The sequence below is a fragment of the Bombina bombina genome, chromosome 1 (genome assembly GCF_027579735.1).
Source record: "Bombina bombina isolate aBomBom1 chromosome 1, aBomBom1.pri, whole genome shotgun sequence".
Lineage (NCBI taxonomy): Eukaryota > Metazoa > Chordata > Amphibia > Anura > Bombinatoridae > Bombina > Bombina bombina.
Genome location: NC_069499.1, coordinates 51,191,014 through 51,212,929, shown reverse-complemented (window position 1 = coordinate 51,212,929; position 21,916 = coordinate 51,191,014).

Below are 21,916 nucleotides of genomic sequence, written 5' to 3'. Positions count from 1 at the left end.
GTGGGAATCCAGACGTGGACCCGTTGCGTAGTGTGCCTAGAGGGATATGGCTGCACCTCACTGATGAGGCCCACAGTAGGTCGAAACGTACGTCTGGGGTTTTGCTGTTTCTCTCGTTCAGAGAGGGATTGCCTGGTATTTTGGGGCTGGACTGTACTGTGAAGTCAGGATCAGACTGATATGCTACAGGAAAGTTCTTCTCTGTGAAAGGCACATATTGAGCAAAAAGAGGCTGCTTCTTGGGTGGTAACTAGCCATAGAACAAGCTATTATGCTATTGTTCGTTCCCAGGTTGAGCGCTTCTCTCTTTTTATTTATGCAAATTATGACTCTTAGGGAAGTCTCCCTAAGTGTAATGCGGAAATCCAGACGTGGACCCGTTGCTCAGTGTGCCTAGAGGGATATGGCTGCACCTCACTGACAAGGCCCACACTAGGCCGAAACGTACGTCTGGGGTTTTGCTGTTTCTCTCGTTCAGAGAGGGATTGCCTGGTATTTCGGGGCTGGACTGTACGGTTAAGTCAGGATCAGACCGATATGCTTCAGGAAAGTTCTTCTCTGTGAAAGGGGCATATTTATGATTGTGCACATCGATAAATGCCGACAGCATACACTCTCTGCCTTTATTATTGCACCAGCAGTTCTTGTGAACTGCTGGTGCAATGCTGCCCCCTGCAGATTCACGGCCAATCGGCCGCTAGCAGGGGGTGTCAATCAACCCGACCACAGGCGGACCGCTGCTTCATAACTTCTGTTTCCGACGAGCCTGGAAACACAAGCTTGATAAATATGCCCCATAGGCACATGTTGAGCAAAAAGAGGCTGCTTCTTGGGTCGCAACTAGCCATAGAACAAGCTAATAAGCTATTGTTCGTTCCCAGGTTGAGCGCTTCTCTCTTTTAATTTATATACATCTCTAAAGCTGAATATGTGTGTATATATACATATATATATATATATATATATATATATATATATATATATATATATATATATATATATATATATGTGTGTGTGTGTGTATATATATGCATTTATGTATTTATATGTGTATATATGTATTTATAGACATATATAAACACACATAAATACATATGTACACATATATATAAGTGCATTGGAGCCCTTTGCTGTTAAGTAGATGAAAAAATTAAAAAAATATTTATGCAATATTCATATTTAATAAATGTTTTAACTATATATGTACTGTAAATATTTCACATTCCAGTGTTCTGCACAAAGAATATATTCTAATTATTTAAAAAAAAATAATATATATATATATATATATATATACTGTACCTATATGTAATCATATATATCGGTATAAATATATATTTGTGCAAGAAGAAAAATCATATATATATATTTATGAGTAAATAAGACATATTCTTCTATGTGAAGAACATTGGAATGCAAAATATTCATATTTTCATGTGGGTTAGCGCACTTGAGAATATGAGATTGGGTTTGAGCGCGAGTAGGGTGTTAGGTTTTTTCCACTTCTTTTGCTCCGTTGATTTCTATGGAGGAATACATTATCGCACGCGATATTGTAGGTTTGGCTTTTTATGCACGTCAGGTTAGGGAGTTGGCAAAACTGTTTACTTTCAACTTGTAATACAAGCACAACCTGATGCACTCAAGCTTACTACTAGTGCAGGTAATGCTTGAGCGGCAGCATTAAATAGCGCTCTACTTGTAATCTGGCCCTAAATAAATTGTATAAGAATAGTATTGAGATAATTCACCACCTCCACTAGTCATGGGCGCCGCAATGTTGAAATCTAATTGTGACTGCATTCCAGTACTGATATTTTTGCACATGTGCAGTAACTCTTCTTTAGGTAGGTTCCAAAATGGCGGCACCCATGAATAGAGAAAGGTCCATAAAATGTATTTAACATATAGGCCTAGATTTAGAGTTCGGCGGTAGCCGTCAAAACCAGCGTTAGAGGCTCCTAACGCTGGTTTTGGCCGCCCGCTGGTATTTGGAGTCAGTGATTAAAGGGTCTAACGCTCACTTTACAGCCGCGACTTTTCCATACCGCAGATCCCCCTACGCCATTTGCGTAGCCTATCTTTTCAATGGGATCTTTCTAACGCTGGTATTTAGAGTCGTTTCTGCAGTGAGCGTTAGAGCTCTAACGACAAGATTCCAGCCGCCTGAAAAAAGCAGGAGTTAAGAGCTTTCTGGCTAACGCCGGTTTATAAAGCTCTTAACTACTGTACCCTAAACTACACTAACACCCATAAACTACCTATGTACCCCTAAACCGAGGTCCCCCCACATCGCCGCCACTCGATTAAAATTTTTAACCCCTAATCTGCCGACCGCCACCTACGTTATACTTATGTACCCCTAATCTGCTGCCCCTAACCCCGCCGACCCCTATATTATATTTATTAACCCCTAACTTGCCCCACACAACGTCGCCGCAAGCTACTTAAAATAATTAACCCCTAATCTTCCGACCGCAAATCGCCGCCACCTACGTTATCCCTATGTACCCCTAATCTTCTGCCCCTAACATCGCCGACCCCTATGTTATATTTATTAACCCCTAATCTGCCCCCCACAACGTCGCCGACACCTACCTACACTTATTAACCCCTAATCTGCCGAGCGGACCTGAGTGCTACTATAATAAAGTTATTAACCCCTAATCCGCCTCACTAACCCTATCATAAATAGTATTAACCCCTAATCTGCCCTCCCTAACATCGCCGACACCTACCTTCAATTATTAACCCCTAATCTGCCGACCGGAGCTCACCGCTATTCTAATAAATGTATTAACCCCTAAAGCTAAGTCTAACACTAACACCCCCCTAAGTTAAATATAATTTTTATCTAACGAAATAAATTAACTCTTATTAAATAAATGATTCCTATTTAAAGCTAAATACTTACCTGTAAAATAAATCCTAATATAGCTACAATATAAATTATAATTATATTATAGCTATTTTAGGATTAATATTTATTTTACAGGTAACTTTGTATTTATTTTAACCAGGTACAATAGCTATTAAATAGTTAAGAACTATTTAATAGTTACCTAGTTAAAATAATTACAAATTTACCTGTAAAATAAATCCTAACCTAAGTTATAATTAAACCTAACACTACCCTATCAATAAAATAATTAAATAAACTACCTACAATTACCTACAATTAACCTAACACTACACTATCAATAAATTAATTAAACACAATTGCTACAAATAAATACAATTAAATAAACTATCTAAAGTACAAAAAATAAAAAAGAACTAAGTTACAGAAAATAAAAAAATATTTACAAACATAAGAAAAATATTACAACAATTTTAAACTAATTACACCTACTCTAAGCCCCCTAATAAAATAACAAAGACCCCCAAAATAAAAAATTCCCTACCCTATTCTAAAATACAAAAATTACAAGCTCTTTTACCTTACCAGCCCTGAACAGGGCCCTTTGCGGGGCATGCCCCAAGAATTTCAGCTCTTTTGCCTGTAAAAATAAACATACAATACCCCCCCCCAACATTACAACCCACCACCCACATACCCCTAATCTAACCCAAACCCCCCTTAAATAAACCTAACACTAAGCCCCTGATGATCTTCCTACCTTGTCTTCACCATGCCAGGTTCACCGATCCGTCCTGGCTCCAAGATCTTCATCCAACCCAAGCGGGGGTTGGCGATCCATAATCCGGTGCTCCAAAGTCTTCCTCCTATCCGGCAAGAAGAGGACATCCGGACCGGCAAACATCTTCTCCAAGCGGCATCTTCTATGTTCTTCCATCCGATGACGACCGGCTCCATCTTGAAGACCTCCAGCGCGGATCCATCCTCTTCTTCCGACGACTAGACGACGAATGACGGTTCCTTTAAGGGACGTCATCCAAGATGGCGTCCCTCGAATTCCGATTGGCTGATAGGATTCTATCAGCCAATCGGAATTAAGGTAGGAATTTTCTGATTGGCTGATGGAATCAGCCAATCAGAATCAAGTTCAATCCGATTGGCTGATCCAATCAGCCAATCAGATTGAGCTCGCATTGTATTGGCTGATCGGAACAGCCAATAGAATGCGAGCTCAATCTGATTGGCTGATTGGATCAGCCAATCGGATTGAACTTGATTCTGATTGGCTGATTCCATCAGCCAATCAGAAAATTCCTACCTTAATTCCGATTGGCTGATAGAATCCTATCAGCCAATCGGAATTCGAGGGACGCCATCTTGGATGACGTCCCTTAAAGGAACCGTCATTCGTCGTCTAGTCGTCGGAAGAAGAGGATGGATCCGCGCTGGAGGTCTTCAAGATGGAGCCGGTCGTCATCGGATGGAAGAACATAGAAGATGCCGCTTGGAGAAGATGTTTGCCGGTCCGGATGTCCTCTTCTTGCCGGATAGGAGGAAGACTTTGGAGCACCGGATTATGGATCGCCAACCCCCGCTTGGGTTGGATGAAGATCTTGGAGCCAGGACGGATCGGTGAACCTGGCATGGTGAAGACAAGGTAGGAAGATCATCAGGGGCTTAGTGTTAGGTTTATTTAAGGGGGGTTTGGGTTAGATTAGGGGTATGTGGGTGGTGGGTTGTAATGTTGGGGGGGGGGTATTGTATGTTTATTTTTACAGGCAAAAGAGCTGAAATTCTTGGGGCATGCCCCGCAAAGGGCCCTGTTCAGGGCTGGTAAGGTAAAAGAGCTTGTAATTTTTGTATTTTAGAATAGGGTAGGGAATTTTTTATTTTGGGGGTCTTTGTTATTTTATTAGGGGGCTTAGAGTAGGTGTAATTAGTTTAAAATTGTTGTAATATTTTTCTTATGTTTGTAAATATTTTTTTATTTTCTGTAACTTAGTTCTTTTTTATTTTTTGTACTTTAGATAGTTTATTTAATTGTATTTATTTGTAGCAATTGTGTTTAATTAATTTATTGATAGTGTAGTGTTAGGTTAATTGTAGGTAATTGTAGGTAGTTTATTTAATTATTTTATTGATAGGGTAGTGTTAGGTTTAATTATAACTTAGGTTAGGATTTATTTTACAGGTAAATTTGTAATTATTTTAACTAGGTAACTATTAAATAGTTCTTAACTATTTAATAGCTATTGTACCTGGTTAAAATAAATACAAAGTTACCTGTAAAATAAATATTAATCCTAAAATAGCTATAATATAATTATAATTTATATTGTAGCTATATTAGGATTTATTTTACAGGTAAGTATTTAGCTTTAAATAGGAATCATTTATTTAATAAGAGTTAATTTATTTCGTTAGATAAAAATTATATTTAACTTAGGGGGGTGTTAGTGTTAGGGTTAGACTTAGCTTTAGGGGTTAATACATTTATTAGAATAGCGGTGAGCTCCGGTCGGCAGATTAGGGGTTAATAATTGAAGGTAGGTGTCGGCGATGTTAGGGAGGGCAGATTAGGGGTTAATACTATTTATGATAGGGTTAGTGAGGCGGATTAGGGGTTAATAACTTTATTATAGTAGCGCTCAGGTCCGCTCGGCAGATTAGGGGTTAATAAGTGTAGGTAGGTGTCGGCGACGTTGTGGGGGGCAGATTAGGGGTTAATAAATATAACATAGGGGTCGGCGATGTTAGGGCAGCAGATTAGGGGTACATAGGGATAACGTAGGTGGCGGCGGTTTACGGAGCGGCAGATTAGGGGTTAAAAGTGTAATGCAGGGGTCAGCGATAGCGGGGGCGGCAGATTAGGGGTTAATAAGTGTAAGGCTAGGGGTGTTTAGACTCGGGGTACATGTTAGAGTGTTAGGTGCAGACGTAGGAAGTGTTTCCCCATAGGAAACAATGGGGCTGCGTTAGGAGCTGAACGCTGCTTTTTTGCAGGTGTTAGGTTTTTTTTCAGCTCAAACAGCCCCATTGTTTCCTATGGGAGAATCGTGCACGAGCACGTTTTTGAGGCCGGCCGCGTCCGTAAGCAACTCTGGTATCGAGAGTTGTATTTGCGGTAAAAATGCTCTACGCTCCTTTTTTGGAGCCTAACGCAGCATTTGTTTGAACTCTCGATACCAGAGTTAAATTTATGGTGCGGCCAGAAAAAAACCCGCGGAGCGTTAACAGCCCTTTTACCGCCAAACTCCAAATCTAGCCGTTAATGTCCCTTTAATTAACTAAGCAGAATCAGCAGGTGTTTTCAAACCTGTCCTCAGGCCTCCCTTACAGGCCGGATTTTCAGGATATCTGAACTGAAGCACGGGTGAAATAATCAGCTGATTAGTAAACATGTGATTTTTAAACAACTTTCTAATTTATTTTTTATTATTAATTTTCTTTGTTCTCTTTTGTTGAAAAACATGGACGGATGCTGAGGAGCAGGCCCATTTCTGGAGCACTATATATAAGCAGTTTTGCAAGAATGTTATCCATTTGCAAGAGCACTAGGTATGCTTTTCAACAAAGGATAACAAGAGAACAAACTGATTATAGAGATAAGTTGAAATGTCTCTTAAAGGATTACTAAAGACAGTAGAATAGCATAATCAATAAATGCATAATAAAAAGACAATGCAAAAGCACAATTTTTAGTTAGTAGTACATTTTTTTTCTGACAAATGTCAGTTAGTTAAATTTTCCTTCCTACTGCATCATGTGAGAGCCATCAGCCAATCACAAAATGTATATACGTATAACCTGTGACTCTTGCACATGCTCAGTAGGTGCTGGTGCCTCAGAAAGTGGGCATATAAAACGACTGTGCAATTTTAGATAATGGAAGTGAATTGGAAAGTTGTTTAAATGTGTGTGCTCTATCTGAATAACGAAAGTTTAATTTTGGCTTGACTGTCCCTTTAATTTCACGCTTAATATCTGATCCATGAAAGTTAAATTTTGACTTTCAGGTCCCTTTAAGTGTAACAATCTGCATTTAAATACATCCAGCAGCTCCCCATCAATACTGAATAAAGCAGTGGTCATGTCAGTCATCTATCTTTTTTGTTTATTTATCTGATTATCCTGTTAGATCGTTAGTGTAATTTAAATTGATTGTGCAGTTTAATCAATTAAAGCCCAGTATCTGAAAATACTATTAAGAACAGGGGCACTTTAATTCATGAAACTTTACAAACACGCTTTTTTTTAAAAAAAAAAATATCTTTTTGTTACAATAAACAGGCCGCCGATCCTCGCCCGCTTCTTCTTCTGTATTTTACAGATTGATGACAAATCCGGTTTCCTCCAATCGTTGTGTTCCCCCATTGGTGTCCAGCTTGTGGAGGAGCCTGGATTCGTCATCGATATGCAAAATACAATTGGAGATGTAAGCAAAGGAATGGCGGTCTATTTACTGTAACAAAAGCGTAGCAGAAGTATTTTTTTTTTTTTAAAAAGCGTGTTTGTAAAGTTTAATTAATTAAAGTGCCTCTGTTTTTAAGAGTATTTTTATATACTGGGTTTTGATTAATTAAACTTTAGAATCACTTTAAGCATCTTTACCAAAATAAACTGAAATAGTCATCATCAGACTTTGTATAAGATGTTTTCGCACTGCTTTTCATATGGAAAGACGATTTCTAATTGTGATCCTTTATATGCAGATCTCCCAACCTTTATGGATCTTGCAGGATTGTCACAGGTTGGGTGGTTTCCAGCTGTTGCACACACAGCTTCCCCTCTCAGGGCACTTTCCAGGCTCCACCCACCACACTCTGGCTGACCCCACCCATGACACACCCATTTCCCCTACCTATTCCTTCACACAAAACACACAAAACACTGGTAGATGACCCACAAGTCTGCTCACCTCCCTGTCCCAGAATGCATCCTCAGACTGTTGGGAGATATGTATTTATGTCTGACTGTATCTACAGGATAACACAGTAATCAACAGATATTCTCACTTGTAAAAGGCCAAATAACTGAGTATATCTATCTAAATCATCTATCTATCTATTGGGTACTTGTAAAGCGCAAACTAATCACCCATGAGGGTCTCAAGGTGCTAAGGGAAGTCGAAAAAAGGGGGGGGGTAGCGAGGAGACGATTCAGTTGAAGAGCCAGGTCTTTAGGTCCTTCCTCAAGTTTGTAAGGGAGGTGGATTGTCTGAGGTGTAGAGGGAGGGTGTTCCAAGTCTTTGCTTCCATGTAGGAGAAGGTGTTCCTTAGAATCTTCGAACTAAACTTTTGCACACTTACCACTATCCTAAAGCCGCAGGTCACCCAGGCAAGAACCAAATGATTTGGTCTGTCACTCGACAATTCTGGTGGCCAGGTCTTCATTCTGATGTTGCTGCGTATGTTGCCTCCTGCTCAGTTTGTGCACAGAATAAGACTCCTCAACGTCTTCCTGTGGGTCTTCTTCAACCTATTGCTAATGGTGAGCATCCTTGGACACATTTTTCCATGGACTTCATTGTCGAGCTCCCTGTTTCCAATGGCAATACTGTTATCCTTATGGTGGTTGACCATTTTTCTAAAATGTCACATTGCATTCCCTTGATGAAGCTGCTTACCGCTCAGGAGCTTGCTTCAATTTTTACCCGGGAGGTCTTCCGTTTACATGGGTTACCCAAAGAGATAGTGTCGGACCGGGGTAGCCAGTTTGTCTCCAGATTTTGGCGTTCCTTTTGTGCTCAAATGGGGATCCAGCTTTCCTTCTCCTCTGCATATCACCCTCAATCAAATGGGGCTGCGGAATGGTCTAATCAAGCTCTGGAACAGTTGCTTCGTTGCTATGTCTCAGATGACCACAATAATTGGTCTGAACTGTTACCTTGGGCAGAGTTTGCTCGTAATAGTGCTATTAATGCTTCCTCCAAGTTATCCTTGTTCATGGTGAATTATGGGTTTCAACCATCCTTGTTGCCCGATTCATTCATGTGTCAGGGTATTCCGGCTTTGGAGGAGCATCTCAGGCAACTCCGTTCCTCGATCTATGCATCGCCAAAAGATCCAGGCTGATCGTAGGCGTCTGCCCGCGCCTTCCTACCATGTTGGTGAGAGAGTTTGGCTCTACTCCTGCAACTTGAACCTTTGTGTGCCTTCCAATAAATTGGCTCCCCGTTATGTTGGTCCTTTTCGAATACTCCGACGGGTTAATCCTGTAGCCTACGCTCTTGACCTTCCTCCTGCTATGCGCATCTACAATATTTTTCATGTCTCCCTCTTGAAACCATTGGTTTGTAATCGGTTTACCACTGTGTTGCCTCGTCCCCGTCCTATCTTTGTTGACAACCATGAGGAGTATGAGGTCAGCAGCATTATTGACTCTCGTATGTACAGTATTTGGTTCACTGGAGGGGCTACGGTCCGGAGGAGCGTTCTTGGGTTCCCTCCTCTGATGTTCATGCTCCCGCCCTCCTCCGTGCCTTCCATGCCCGTTTCCCCAATAAGCCTTTTGTCCTTCCGCGGGGGAGGGGTCATTGGGGGGAGGGTACTGTCAGGGTTTTTTCCCTGTTTTGTTTGCCATGTGCTGCTGGCAGCCATTTTACTCACCTCTCTTCCTGACTATGGTGCATTGTGGGGGATGCTGCTCATTTCCTGCACTTCCTTTTATGGCCAGACTGGTGTGCATCATCCATGTGAGACAGGATGCAGTCTTAGAATTGTGATCTCATCACTTATTATTTAAAGGGCCTCTGTTCAGTATGCTTTGCCTTTGTGTTGTCTCAGACCTGTTTGTGAGAGTTCCTGTGTATTACCAGGCTGCCTGCCGTCCTTCCTGGTTCCTGATCCCTGGCTTGTTCCTGACTCTGCTGTTTTCCTTGTTCCTGATTCCGGCTCGTCTGACTATTCGCTTTAGCTCCTGACTCGGCTCGTCTGACTATTCGCTTTAGCTCCTGACTCGGCTCGCCTGACTACCTGCTTTGGTTTTGACTCCTGGCTTGTTATTTTACTTGTGGACATTTTATTATTTTTTGCTATTAATAAAGGTGTGATTATTTTTGCACTTCTCGTCTCAGTCTGATTCCTGGCACCCTGACAGGTGTTCAGTGATGTGGCATTGGCGAGGGATGTCGATGATGAGTCTGTCACTGCACATTTCAATGCTGCTTCTATATAAGTACAGTACATAGTTATGCTCACTAATCTAAAAATGTAATCACCAGCCTATCAGGTGTAAAATAAAAACCGGAGTGGCCCAAATATAATAAGGCTGTAAATGTTATTATCTACTTAAGCCAACTGAAAAGGAATTCATTTTTCATTACGAAAATATTTTACAGTAAGGTTTCTTTTTAGCTTTTCTCTGGATCAATATCCTTGTCGCAGCAGTAATGGCAGTAACTTGATCCCCTGCTATAAATCAAGCACTTGCTAATAAAGTGATTGGCATCTGTAGTTGCACAAAATAACAGTAAATGTTGCGGATAATTGTTAAAGCAGAGTGCATGAAAACAAAATGTAAGACTATAGATATCTCTGAAAGTCTAATTAAAAAAAAAAAGCTCTGAAATTGTATTATGTTTAATAACTTCATGGTGTTTAAACCCCAGTGGGATGGAGAAGTGCCAAGAAAATCTCAGAGCAAAGAAGCTGGGAGAAAAAATAGAATAATGGGGCATAAAAATGTAAACTAAAGCATATGAGAGGAAAGGGACAGCCTTAGGCTAACAGGCTTACTGAAGGCTAGATTACAAGTGGCGCTAACTGTTGTGCTTGAGCAAAAAGGCGTTATCGTGGGTGTTTGCACGCGACGGAAGTAGAGCACGTATTGCAAGCGTTCGCTCGAGAGCAGTTTAATTTAATGCGCTGCAGGATAGTGCAACTTCAGAATGCTGGTTAACGCTCGAATAAAAAGTTGGACAAAACATTAAAACGATTTTTACAAAATTGCAATAAAACGTTATAAGTGGCCAAAGATATAAAGTCTTCTTAGGTGTTAGAAAAAAAAGGCTGCAAAGGGCTTTAAGATAGTGATACATACATATACATGTCTAAGTATGTATACGTATATATATATATATAAATATATGTTGTGTATATATATATATATATATATATATATATGTATATGTATGTACATATGTATATGTATGTAGATATGTATTTATGTATTTTTATGTGTAAATATGTATTTACAGACATGTAAACACATAAATATATATGCATACAGTATATATGAAATTGCATTGAAGCCCTTTGCAGTCAGGTAGATAAAAATCATATTTATGCAATATTCATATCTAATACAGTGTGTGTTTACTATAAATATTTCACATTCCAATGTTCTTCATATAAGGGAGTATTTTTAAATAGATTTTCCTACATATATCTGTGTATATATATATATATATATATATATATATATATATATATATTCTACCAAAAAACATCATATATATATATATGTATTTAAGAATAAATAGAAAATATTCTGCTATGTAAAGAACATTGGAATGTGAAATATTAATATTTCATGTCGGGTTAGCGCACTTGGTTAAATGCAGTCAGGTTTGAGCAGCTTGTTGGTGTTTTTTTCCCACTTTTTGCACTCCATTAAAGTCTATATGGGAATACGTTAATGTGGTCGCTATGTTCTAACCAGTTCTTTGCACGTTTCGGGTTAGCGCATGAACGAAAAGTTTTTACTTAATACACGCACAACCAAGTTTACTTTTAGCAGAATTAATGTGTGAGTGGGAGTGATCAATAACTCTCCACTTGTAATCTAGCCTTGAATTGGTATCGTACAAAATGATAGGTATAAAGACAGGTAGACAGGCAAACAGACAGATAAACAGGCAAACCAAGAGGTAGACAGCAAATAGAAAGGCAGACAGGCAACTAGACAAGAAGATAGGCAAACAGACAAATAGACAGACATGCAGATAAGTAGACAGAAAAACAAACAGGTGAACAGGCAGATAGGCAAGTAGACACAGAGACATGCAAGCAGACAGGAAAACGGTCAAACAGACTGGAAGAGAGGCAAACAGACAGGTAGACTGGCAAACAGTAAGGAAGGCAGACAAACAGACAGGTAGACAGACAAACAGGCAGTAAGACAGGCAATCAGATAGGAAGTCATGCAAGCAGACAGGAAGACAGACAAGTAGACAGGCAAACAGAGAGGTAAACAGAAAACAGGTGAACAGGCAGGTAAATAGGCAAGCAGATAGGAAGACAGGCAAAGAAATTGGAAGACAGGGAAGCAGACAGAGAGACAGACAAGCATACAGGCAAATAGACAGACAAACAGTCAGGCAAAGACGTTAGAAGACAGGCAAGCAGACAGAGAGACAGACAAGCATACAGGCAAATAGACAGACAAGCAGTCAGGCAAAGATGTTGGAAGACTGGCAAGCAGACAGAGAGACAGACAAGCATACAGGCAAATAAACAAGCAGTCAGGCAAAGACGTTGGAAGACTGGCAAGCAGACAGAGAGACAGACAAGCATACAGGCAAATAGACAGATAAGCAGTCAGGCAAAGACGTTGGAAGAGAGGCAAGCAGACAGGGAGACAGACAAGCATACAGGCAAATAGACAGATAAGCAGTCAGGCAAAGACGTTGGAAGAGAGGCAAGCAGACAGGGAGACAGACAAGCATACAGGCAAATAGACATGTAGACAGAGAAACAGACAGACAAATAGACAGGCAAGTAGAGAGGTAAACAGTCAGGTAAATGGGCAAGTAGACAGGAATACAGACAAAAGGACAGTATACAGACAAACAGACATGAATACAGGCAAACAGACAGGTAGAAAATCAGGCAGTAAAAAGGCAATCAGATAGGAAGGCAGGCAGGCAAATAGATAAAAAGATAAGCAAGCAGACAGGAAGACAGACAAATATGGGTACAGGCAGGTAGTTAGGCAAGATACATACAAGTATAGAGGTGGGAAGGTAAGTAGGTAGAGAGGGAAGCAGAGACAGGCAAGGAGACGGTTAACAAAGGCAGATAGAGAGATAGATAGAGAGATAGAAAGCAATAGCAAATGTATAGCTAGAAGACACGAGGGTGAGAGTAAAAACAATAAAATCACATTGTACTTGCTAACATGTAAGATGTTGTTGGCTGTGCAGTGTACATGGTAGGGATACATAAAATAAAGTAATACAGCAAGCACTGGGAATTAGAAATGGCAATTCTGGAACTTAATGAAACAGATTTTTATAGGTAGATAAATAAGTTGATGGACCATGGTATTTTTTAAGATGTAGAATCTATACTATTTAATTATGAGCTTTATCAGTTTGCACAGATGTTAATAATTAAATAATGATGCCAGAATGAGAGGATGACAATCATGGTACAAAGGGCTTCCGGTCTAATTAATTGCTTGTTATTTTCCCAGTAGGTGAGCCCTGAATGACATCTGAGCAGAGAGCTGCAGACAGGAGTATACAAGCCCTATAGATGCCAGCATCCTTATCACACCAAGCAATGTGAAGCTTTCAGTTCTTCGCACTGCTCTGAGATGCATCATTATCTGCCCCCCGAGATGCCCTGTCTATTACGCCACCTACTGCCTCTTCTCCTCTTCATTCCCAGCTCAGGAGCCACCTGCCCAACAGACTGTGACTGTGTAGAAGGAAGGAATTACAAGATGACCTGTAAACATCTCCATGTACTGCCTGAACTTCCTCAGAACACTGAAATATTGTGAGTGACCACTCAAGGGGTGTGCGGGTGTCACAAGTATATACAATGTTATTTCTGTGTAATTTCACACGAGCAATCTTTTGTATTTTATGTTCTGTGCATGTTTTAACAATAAGAGAGTAACGCATGAACTGATGCTGTTTCTCTTAGTGCCCCCATATGGTCTCAGCTGCTTTAGAGATATTTCCCTATGTGGTTGAAAGCTCATGGAGATTGATAATATTTTAGCTTTATTTTCTGTAAATTTGAGCATGGCCATAACAATAGGTGGTGCCACAGGTGCACCAGGAACTAATATGCAGGTCACAGTGGGAGTTTTTTTTAATTTTATTTATTTTTTCTAAATATCTAAAGTCTTATTTTGACATTTAGCTGGCATAAAGCGAGCTTCAAACTCCATATGTCTGTTCTGAAGTTTTACCATGGTATGCAGCTGGAATACGTGTGGCCAGGGGCCATGTATGTAATCTGGAACCTCAACGTTTTCATAAAGGGGAGCTGCAGGGGCCATGTATTTGATCTTATTCACCCCCATAGACATTTAGCTGGTACAAGGGAGCTGCAGGCACATGTATCTAGTAAGTTGTTTCAATTAGACATACTGTTTTCTTAAAGGGGGCTGCAGGAGCCATGCATCTGATCTGAGGCACCACACAGACATCTAACTGGTATATGGGAGCTGCAGGCACATATATCTAATCCATTGCTGCAATTAGACCTACTGTTTTCTTTAAGGGGGCTGCAGGAGCCATGCATCTGATCTGAGGCACCACACAGACATCTAACTGGTATAATGGGAGCTGCAGGCACATATATCTAATCCATTGCTGCAATTAGACCTACTGTTTTCTTAAAGGGGGCTGCAGGAGCCATGTATCTGATCTGAGGCACCACACTTACATCTAACTGGTATAATGGGAGCTGCAGGCACATATATCTAATCCATTGCTGCAATTAGACTTACTGTTTTCTTAAAGGGGGCTGCAGGGGCCATGTATCTGATCTGAGACACTATACTTCTGTATCTCCATTGTTTCATTTATACATGCTGTTTTCTTACAGTGGACTGCAGGGGCCAAGCTTTCGATTTGTAGTCCCACATAGGCATAGCTGCAAGGACATGTGTTTGATCTTTTGTTTCATTTTGACATACAGCTTTCTAAAGGGGACTTAAAGAGCATCTGATCTAAAACACCAGTTATCTGGCTATCACAATGGCAGTGTCAGATGTATCTGAGCTAAGCTCTCATTTGGAGATGTTGGGGGCAGACAGAGATATTTAAAGGGACAATAAAGTAAAAAATAAACTTTTATAGTTTAGATAGAATATGCCATTTTAAACTACTTTACAATTTACTTCTATTATCAAATTTGCTTTGTTCGCTTGGTATTCTTTTTAAAAAGTAAAAAAGTCATATACCGCCCCCCTGGCTCCCCAATTCAATTTTTATATCACTTTGCTGCCTGGCTTCCTTATTTCCTTTCCTCAGACACCCCTGACCTCATTATTGGTGACGTCAACATCCCTTTTGACAATCCCACTGCCTCCCTTGCAAAACAACTTCTTTAGCTCACTTCCTCTTTCGGCATGTCACAATGGACTGACTCTCCCACTCACAAAGATGGTCACTCCCTTGATCTGATTTTCAGCTATCGATGCACTATTTCAAATTTCACAAACTCCCCTTTTCCTCTTTCTGACCATCATCTCCTAGCTTGCAACATCACTTCCCTTCCTACAACCCCCCTTCCTCTACCCCTTACACCAAACTTCACAGAAGAACTAATTCATTAGATCAGCATCAGCTCGCTAGCTCTCTCGAACCTCTCCTCTCTTTCATCACCTCCTTTTCCTGTCCTGACCAATCTATCTGCCACTATAACTCCATCCTTACATCGGTCATTGACACTCTGGTCCCTCCTACCATAGCTCAGAAACCACACTCTCATCCTCGCCATCAGTCTTGGCATACTCCTCTGACACGGTACCTACGCAGATTTTCCCGTACTGCTGAGCGACACTGGAGGAAATCTCGGAGTTCAGCTGACTTTCTTCACTACAAGTTCATCCTGAACTCCTACTATTCTGCCCTTAATCTTTATAAGCAACAATACTTCTCTAATCTCATCTCTACTCTTTCCTCTAACCCAAAATGTCTGTTTTCCATGTTCAATATTCTTCTCCACCCACCCCCACCTCCTAATACAACTTCTCTCTCAGCTCAAGATTTTGCCAGCCACTTCAATAACAAAATTGACTCCATCAGAAATGAAATCACCTCTCAACTTACTACCAATCTCCCACCCCCTCAAAAGCTCACAATCATTCAAAACCCAATTACCCTTAAATTTAGCTCTTTTGCCCCTGTTATCGAGGAAGAAGTTTCTGCCCTTATACTGTCCTCCCACCTCACTACCTGTCCCCTCGACCCTATTCCCTTACAGCTACTCCTCTCCAAACAACCACCATAGCACCAGCACTCGACAATTAGTACCAAGTCACTCGGATACAACCCCACGCTGTGTACGCTACCAAATGCATATATTGTAAATCAAGTACAACACTCTCAATAGGAATATGGGAATATAGAAAGCGGACTTACACGAGATGCAGCTTCTACAGTTGTGCCGCTCCCTTCTTCACCGCCGCTGCTCCGAGAGTATTGCACGTCTGTTTCCGGTTCAAAGTCCAGGTTAGCGTTCTCCGAGTATTCAAACAACTGCTGTTAGAGAGCCCTGTGGACTGGTCAAATTGAATATCAGTAGAAAAGAGAAATGTCCAGACCGGCTCCTCCTTACCAATCTCGCTCTTTATTGAAAAAACCAAAGAGCTAAAAAACAGCACACATAATAACGACCATGTCGTAGCACCTACAGGCAAAGGTAAAAAAAACAGATATTAACAGGTACCCCCTCACATCTAGATCATTAGTTAAACATTATTAACCCCTAATCTGCCGGCCCTAACATTGCCGCCACCTACCTACATTTATTAACCCCTAATCTGATGCCCCCAACGTCGCCACCATTATATTAAAGTTATTAACCCCTAAACCTAAGTCTAACCCTAAACCTAACACCCACTAACTTAAATATAATTTAAATAAATCTAAATAAATATTCCTATCATTAACTAAATTATTCCTATTTAAAACTAAATACTTACCTGTAAAATAAACCCTAAGATAGCTACAATATAACTAATAGTTACATTGTAGCTATTTTAGGATTTATTTTTATTTTACAGGCAAGTTTGTATTTATTTTAACTAGGTAGAATAGTTATCAAATAGTTATTAACTATTTAATAACTACCTAGTTAAAATAAAGACAAATTTACCTGTAAAATAAAACCTAACCTAAGTTACACTAACACCTAACACTACACTATAATTAAATAAATTAACTAAATTAAATTAAATTAGCTAAAGTACAAAAACCCCCCCCACTAAATTACAGAAAATAATAAACAAATTACAGAAATTTAAACTAATTACACCTAATCTAATAGCCCTATTAAAATAAAAAAAGCCCCCCGAAAATAAAAAAAAAACCTAGCCTAAACTAAACTACCAACAGCCCTTAACAGGGGCTTTTGTGGGGCATTGCCCCAAAGTAATCAGCTCTTTTACCTGTAAAACAAAATACAAACAACCTCCCCAACAGTAAAACCCACCACCCACACAACCAACCCCCCAAATAAAACACTAGCTAAAAAAAACTAAGCTCCCCATTGCCCTGAAAAGGGAATTTGGATGGGCATTGCCCTTAAAAGGCAGTTAGCTCTTTTGCAAGCCCAAACCCCTAATCTAAAAAATAAACCCACCCAATACACCCTTAAAAAAAATAACACTAACCCCCTGAAGATCGACTTACCGGGAGACGTCTTCATCCAAGCCGGGCGAAGTGGTCCTCCAGACAGGCAGAAGTCTTCATCCGAGCCGGGCAGAAGTGGTCCTCCAGACGGGCAGAAGTCTTCATCCAGACGGCATCTTCTATCTTCATCCATCCGGCGCGGAGCGGCTTCATCTTCAAGACATCCGACGCGGAGCATCCTCTTCTTCTGACGACTAAAACAGAATGAAGGTACCTTTTAAGTGACGTCATCCAAGATGGCATCCCTTAGATAGAATTCTATCAGCCAATCAGAATTAAGGTAGAAAAAAATCCTATTGGCTGATGCAATCAGCCAATAGGATTAAAGTTCAATCCTATTGGCTGATCCTATCAGCCAATAGGATTCAGCTTGCATTCTGTTGGCTGATTGGAACAACCAATTGAATGTGAGCTCAATCCTATTGGCTGATTGGATCAGCCAATAGGATTTTTTCTACCTTAATTCCGATTGGCTGATAGAATTCTATCAGCCAATCCGAATCTAAGGGACGCCATCCTGGATGACGTCACTTAAAGGTACCTTCATTCTGTTTTAGTCGTCGGAAGAAGAGAATGCTCCATGTCGGATGTCTTGAAGATGGAGCCGCTCCACGCCGGATGGATGAAGACAGAAGATGCTGTCTGGATGAAGACTTCTGCCTGTCTGGAGGACCACTTCTGCCCGGCTTGGATGAAGACGTCTCCCGGTAAGTCGATCTTCAGGGGGTTAGTGTTAGGTTTTTTTAAGGGTGTATTGGGTGGGTTTATTTTTTAGTTTAGGGGTTTGGTCTTTCAAAAGGTCAATGCCCATCCAAATGCCCTTTTCAGGACAATGGGGAGCTAAGGTTTTTTTTAGCTAGTATTTTATTTGGGGGTTTGGTTGTGTGGGTGGTGGGTTTTACTGTTGGGGGGGGTTGTTTGTATTTTTTTTACAGGTACAAGAGCTGATTACTTTGGGGCAATGCCCCGCAAAAGGCCCTTTTAGAGGCTATTGGTAGTTTCGTTTAGGCTAGGGTTTTTTTTATTTTGGGGGGGCTTTTTTATTTTAATAGGGCTATTAGATTAGATGTAATTAGTTTAAATTTCTGTAATTTGTTTATTATTTTCTGTTATTCAGTGGGTTTTTTGTTTGTACTTTAGCTAATTTAATTTAATTTAGTTAATTTATTTAATTATAGTGTAAAATAAACCCTAAGATAGCTACAATATCACTAATAGTTACATTGTAGCTAGCTTAGGATTTATTTTTATTTTATAGGTAAATTTGTCTTTATTTTAACTAGGTAGTTATTAAATAGTTAATAACTATTTAATAACTATTCTACCTAGTTAAAATAAATACAAACTTGCCTGCAAAATAAAAATAAATCCTAAAATAGCTACAATGTAACTATTAGTTATATTGTAGCTATTTTAGGGTTTATTTTACAGGTAAGTATTTAGTTTTAAATAGGAATAATGTAGTTAATGATAGTAATATTTATTTAGATTTATTTAAATTATATTTAAGTTAGTGGGTGTTAGGTTTAGGATTAGACTTAGGTTTAGGGGTTAATAACTTTAATATAGTGGCAACGTCGTTGGGGGTGGCAGATTAGGGGTTAGTTAATAAATGTAGGTAGGTGGCGGCGATGTTAAGGCTGGCAGATTAGGGGTTACTAATATTTAACTAATGTTTGCAAGGCGGGAATGCAGCGGTTTAGGGGTTAATATGTTTATTATAGTGGCGGCGACAGATTAGGGGTTAATAAGTGTAGGTAGGTTACGGCGACATTGAGGCGGCAGATTAGGGGTTAATAAATATATTTTAGGTGTCGGCGATGTTGGGGGCAGCAGATTAGGGGTTAATAAATGTAAGATTAGGGGTGTTTACACTCGGGGTTCATGTTAGGGTGTTAGGTGTAAACATAAATTTTATTTCCCCATAGGAATCAATGGGGCTGTGTTAAGGAGTTTTTCGCTGCTTTTTTGCAGGTGTTAGACTTTTTTTCAGCCGGCTCTCCCCGTTGATTCCTATGGGGAAATCATGCACGAGCACGTTACACCAGCTCACCACTGACTTAAGCAGCGCTGGTATTGGAGTGCGGTAATGAGCAAAATTTTGCTCAACGCTCACTTCTAGTCTTTTAACGACGAGTTTCTGAAAACTCGTAATACCAGCGCTGCATGTAAGTGAGCGGTGAGAGAAAACTGCTCGTTAGCACTGCATAACCTCTAACGCAAAACTCGTAATCTGGGCCATGGTTTTCAGGGTAAAAAGTGGCTTTAGGTAATTCCACCAGAGAAATAGAAGTACTTGGGAGCATTCTTATAGAATCTCACCAGCCCAAAGACCTTTAGAAAATTGAGCGGCCCTTTCTATTGGTTACATTTGAGCACTTTCTACTGAAGGCCCCAAAAAAAATTTTTGCACTGGAGACCAATATAGTTTTGCCTGTACCGAGGAGGGAAAATAAAATCATACAGTTTATTTTTCTAAATGCCTCATACTAAATAAATTCTAATTTATTCTTCACTGGAGATTCGGGCAGGTTGTGTTACAGATGGCTGTGAATTATATTAATGTAAAGTAAGCATATCTTAATTTAGATGATTTACCAAGATTATTTTATTTGTGAAGGATGCAAATAGACTTCAGTAACTATAAATCATTAGTTTGTTTCTTAGTACCTAAGAGCTAGTCAAACACGTTTATTGACCAATGCCCTGATGGATAGCCAGTACAGCATGTGTGGCCCCCCAAGGGACAGGACATATGTATTTCACCTAAAGATAACCCATGTCTGTTAGGGAAGGGCTATGCAAGGGCTTGATTAAAAGGGCGCACTAACTGTTCTGCGTGTGTGAAAAAAGGGTTTATTGCAGCTATTTGCGTACGCTCGAACGCAATTGAATCAGAGCTCTGGTTAACTGTTACGCTCGACTTAAAAGTTGCACAAAAGTACATATAAAAGTACAGTTACAAATAAATACATTTGTACACATATAAAGATAGATATATATATATATATATATATATATATATATATATATATATATATATATATATATATATATATATATATATATATAGTATACATACATATATAAGTGCAGTGGAGCCTTTTGCTGTAGCTGAAAACATGGAAAATCATATTTATGCAATATTCATATTTAATAAAGATTTCAACTATGTATTTAATGTAAATATCTCACATTCCAATTGTCTTCACATAGGGGAACTGGCCAATGTATTTTTAAATAGATTTTCTATGAATATATATATATATATATATCTGTACTGTATATCTATCTATACCTATATATAATTATATATATATATATATATAATATATATATATATATATATATATATATATATATATATATATATATAGAGAGAGAGAGAGAGAGAGAGAGAGAGTGAGAGAGTAGAAGAATGAGTGCACTCGCCAGGACTTTTCAGAATTTTATTCCAAATATGTAAACGTTTTCGGGGGTTTACATTAACATTGTTATTTTGTATGTCTGAGGAAGGGGCTAAACCCCCGAAAACGTTGGAATAAAATTCTGAAAAGTCCTGGCGAGTGCACTCATTCTTCTACTCTATTTGCCTATCTGTTGCACCCTGGGCACTTGTAACTTGATCTCTGGAGTGCTTGTCTACGTTGAACTTTTATATATATATATATATATATATATATATATATATATATATATATATATATATATATATATATGAATATTTTACCAAAGAAACATTTTATATATACAGTATATATATATATATATATAAAATATATATTAGAGTTAACTCTAACTCTACCTGTTGCCTCAGAAAGAAGCCCCTCTACCCCAGAGATCAACAGGGAGAGGCAGATGGATCACTGTAGACTCTAGAAGAATTAGAACAGTAGACCAGAAGCATTGCCCACAACCTCTGCCATTGCAAAACTCCTATGCTGCTCTTGCCAAACACACTTGTAAAGAGGAGATTGCTGTTTCTGAGCCCTTTGAAGCTGTAACAGGTCATTCAAATCTATTGGTACGCAGATGTTCCCGTACTGCTGAGCGACACTGGAGGAAATCTCGGAGTTATGCTGACTGTCTTAACTATAAGTTCATCTTGAACACTTAATATTCTGCCCTTAATCTATATAAGCAACTTTACTTCTCTACTCTTATCTCTATTCTTTCTTCAAACCCAAAACGTCTGTTCTCCACATTCTATGATCTTCTCCGCCCACCCCCACCCCCCACCACAACTTTTCTCTCAGCCCAAGATTTTGCTAGCTACTTCAACAACAAAATCGACTCCATCAGAAATGAAATCAGCTCTCAACACACTACCGGTCCCCCCCCCCCCTCAAAAGCTCACAATCGTCCAAAACCCACATAGCCATACATTTAGCTCTTTTGCCCCTGTTACAGAGGATGAAGTTTCTGCCCTTATATTATCCTCTCACCTCACTACCTGT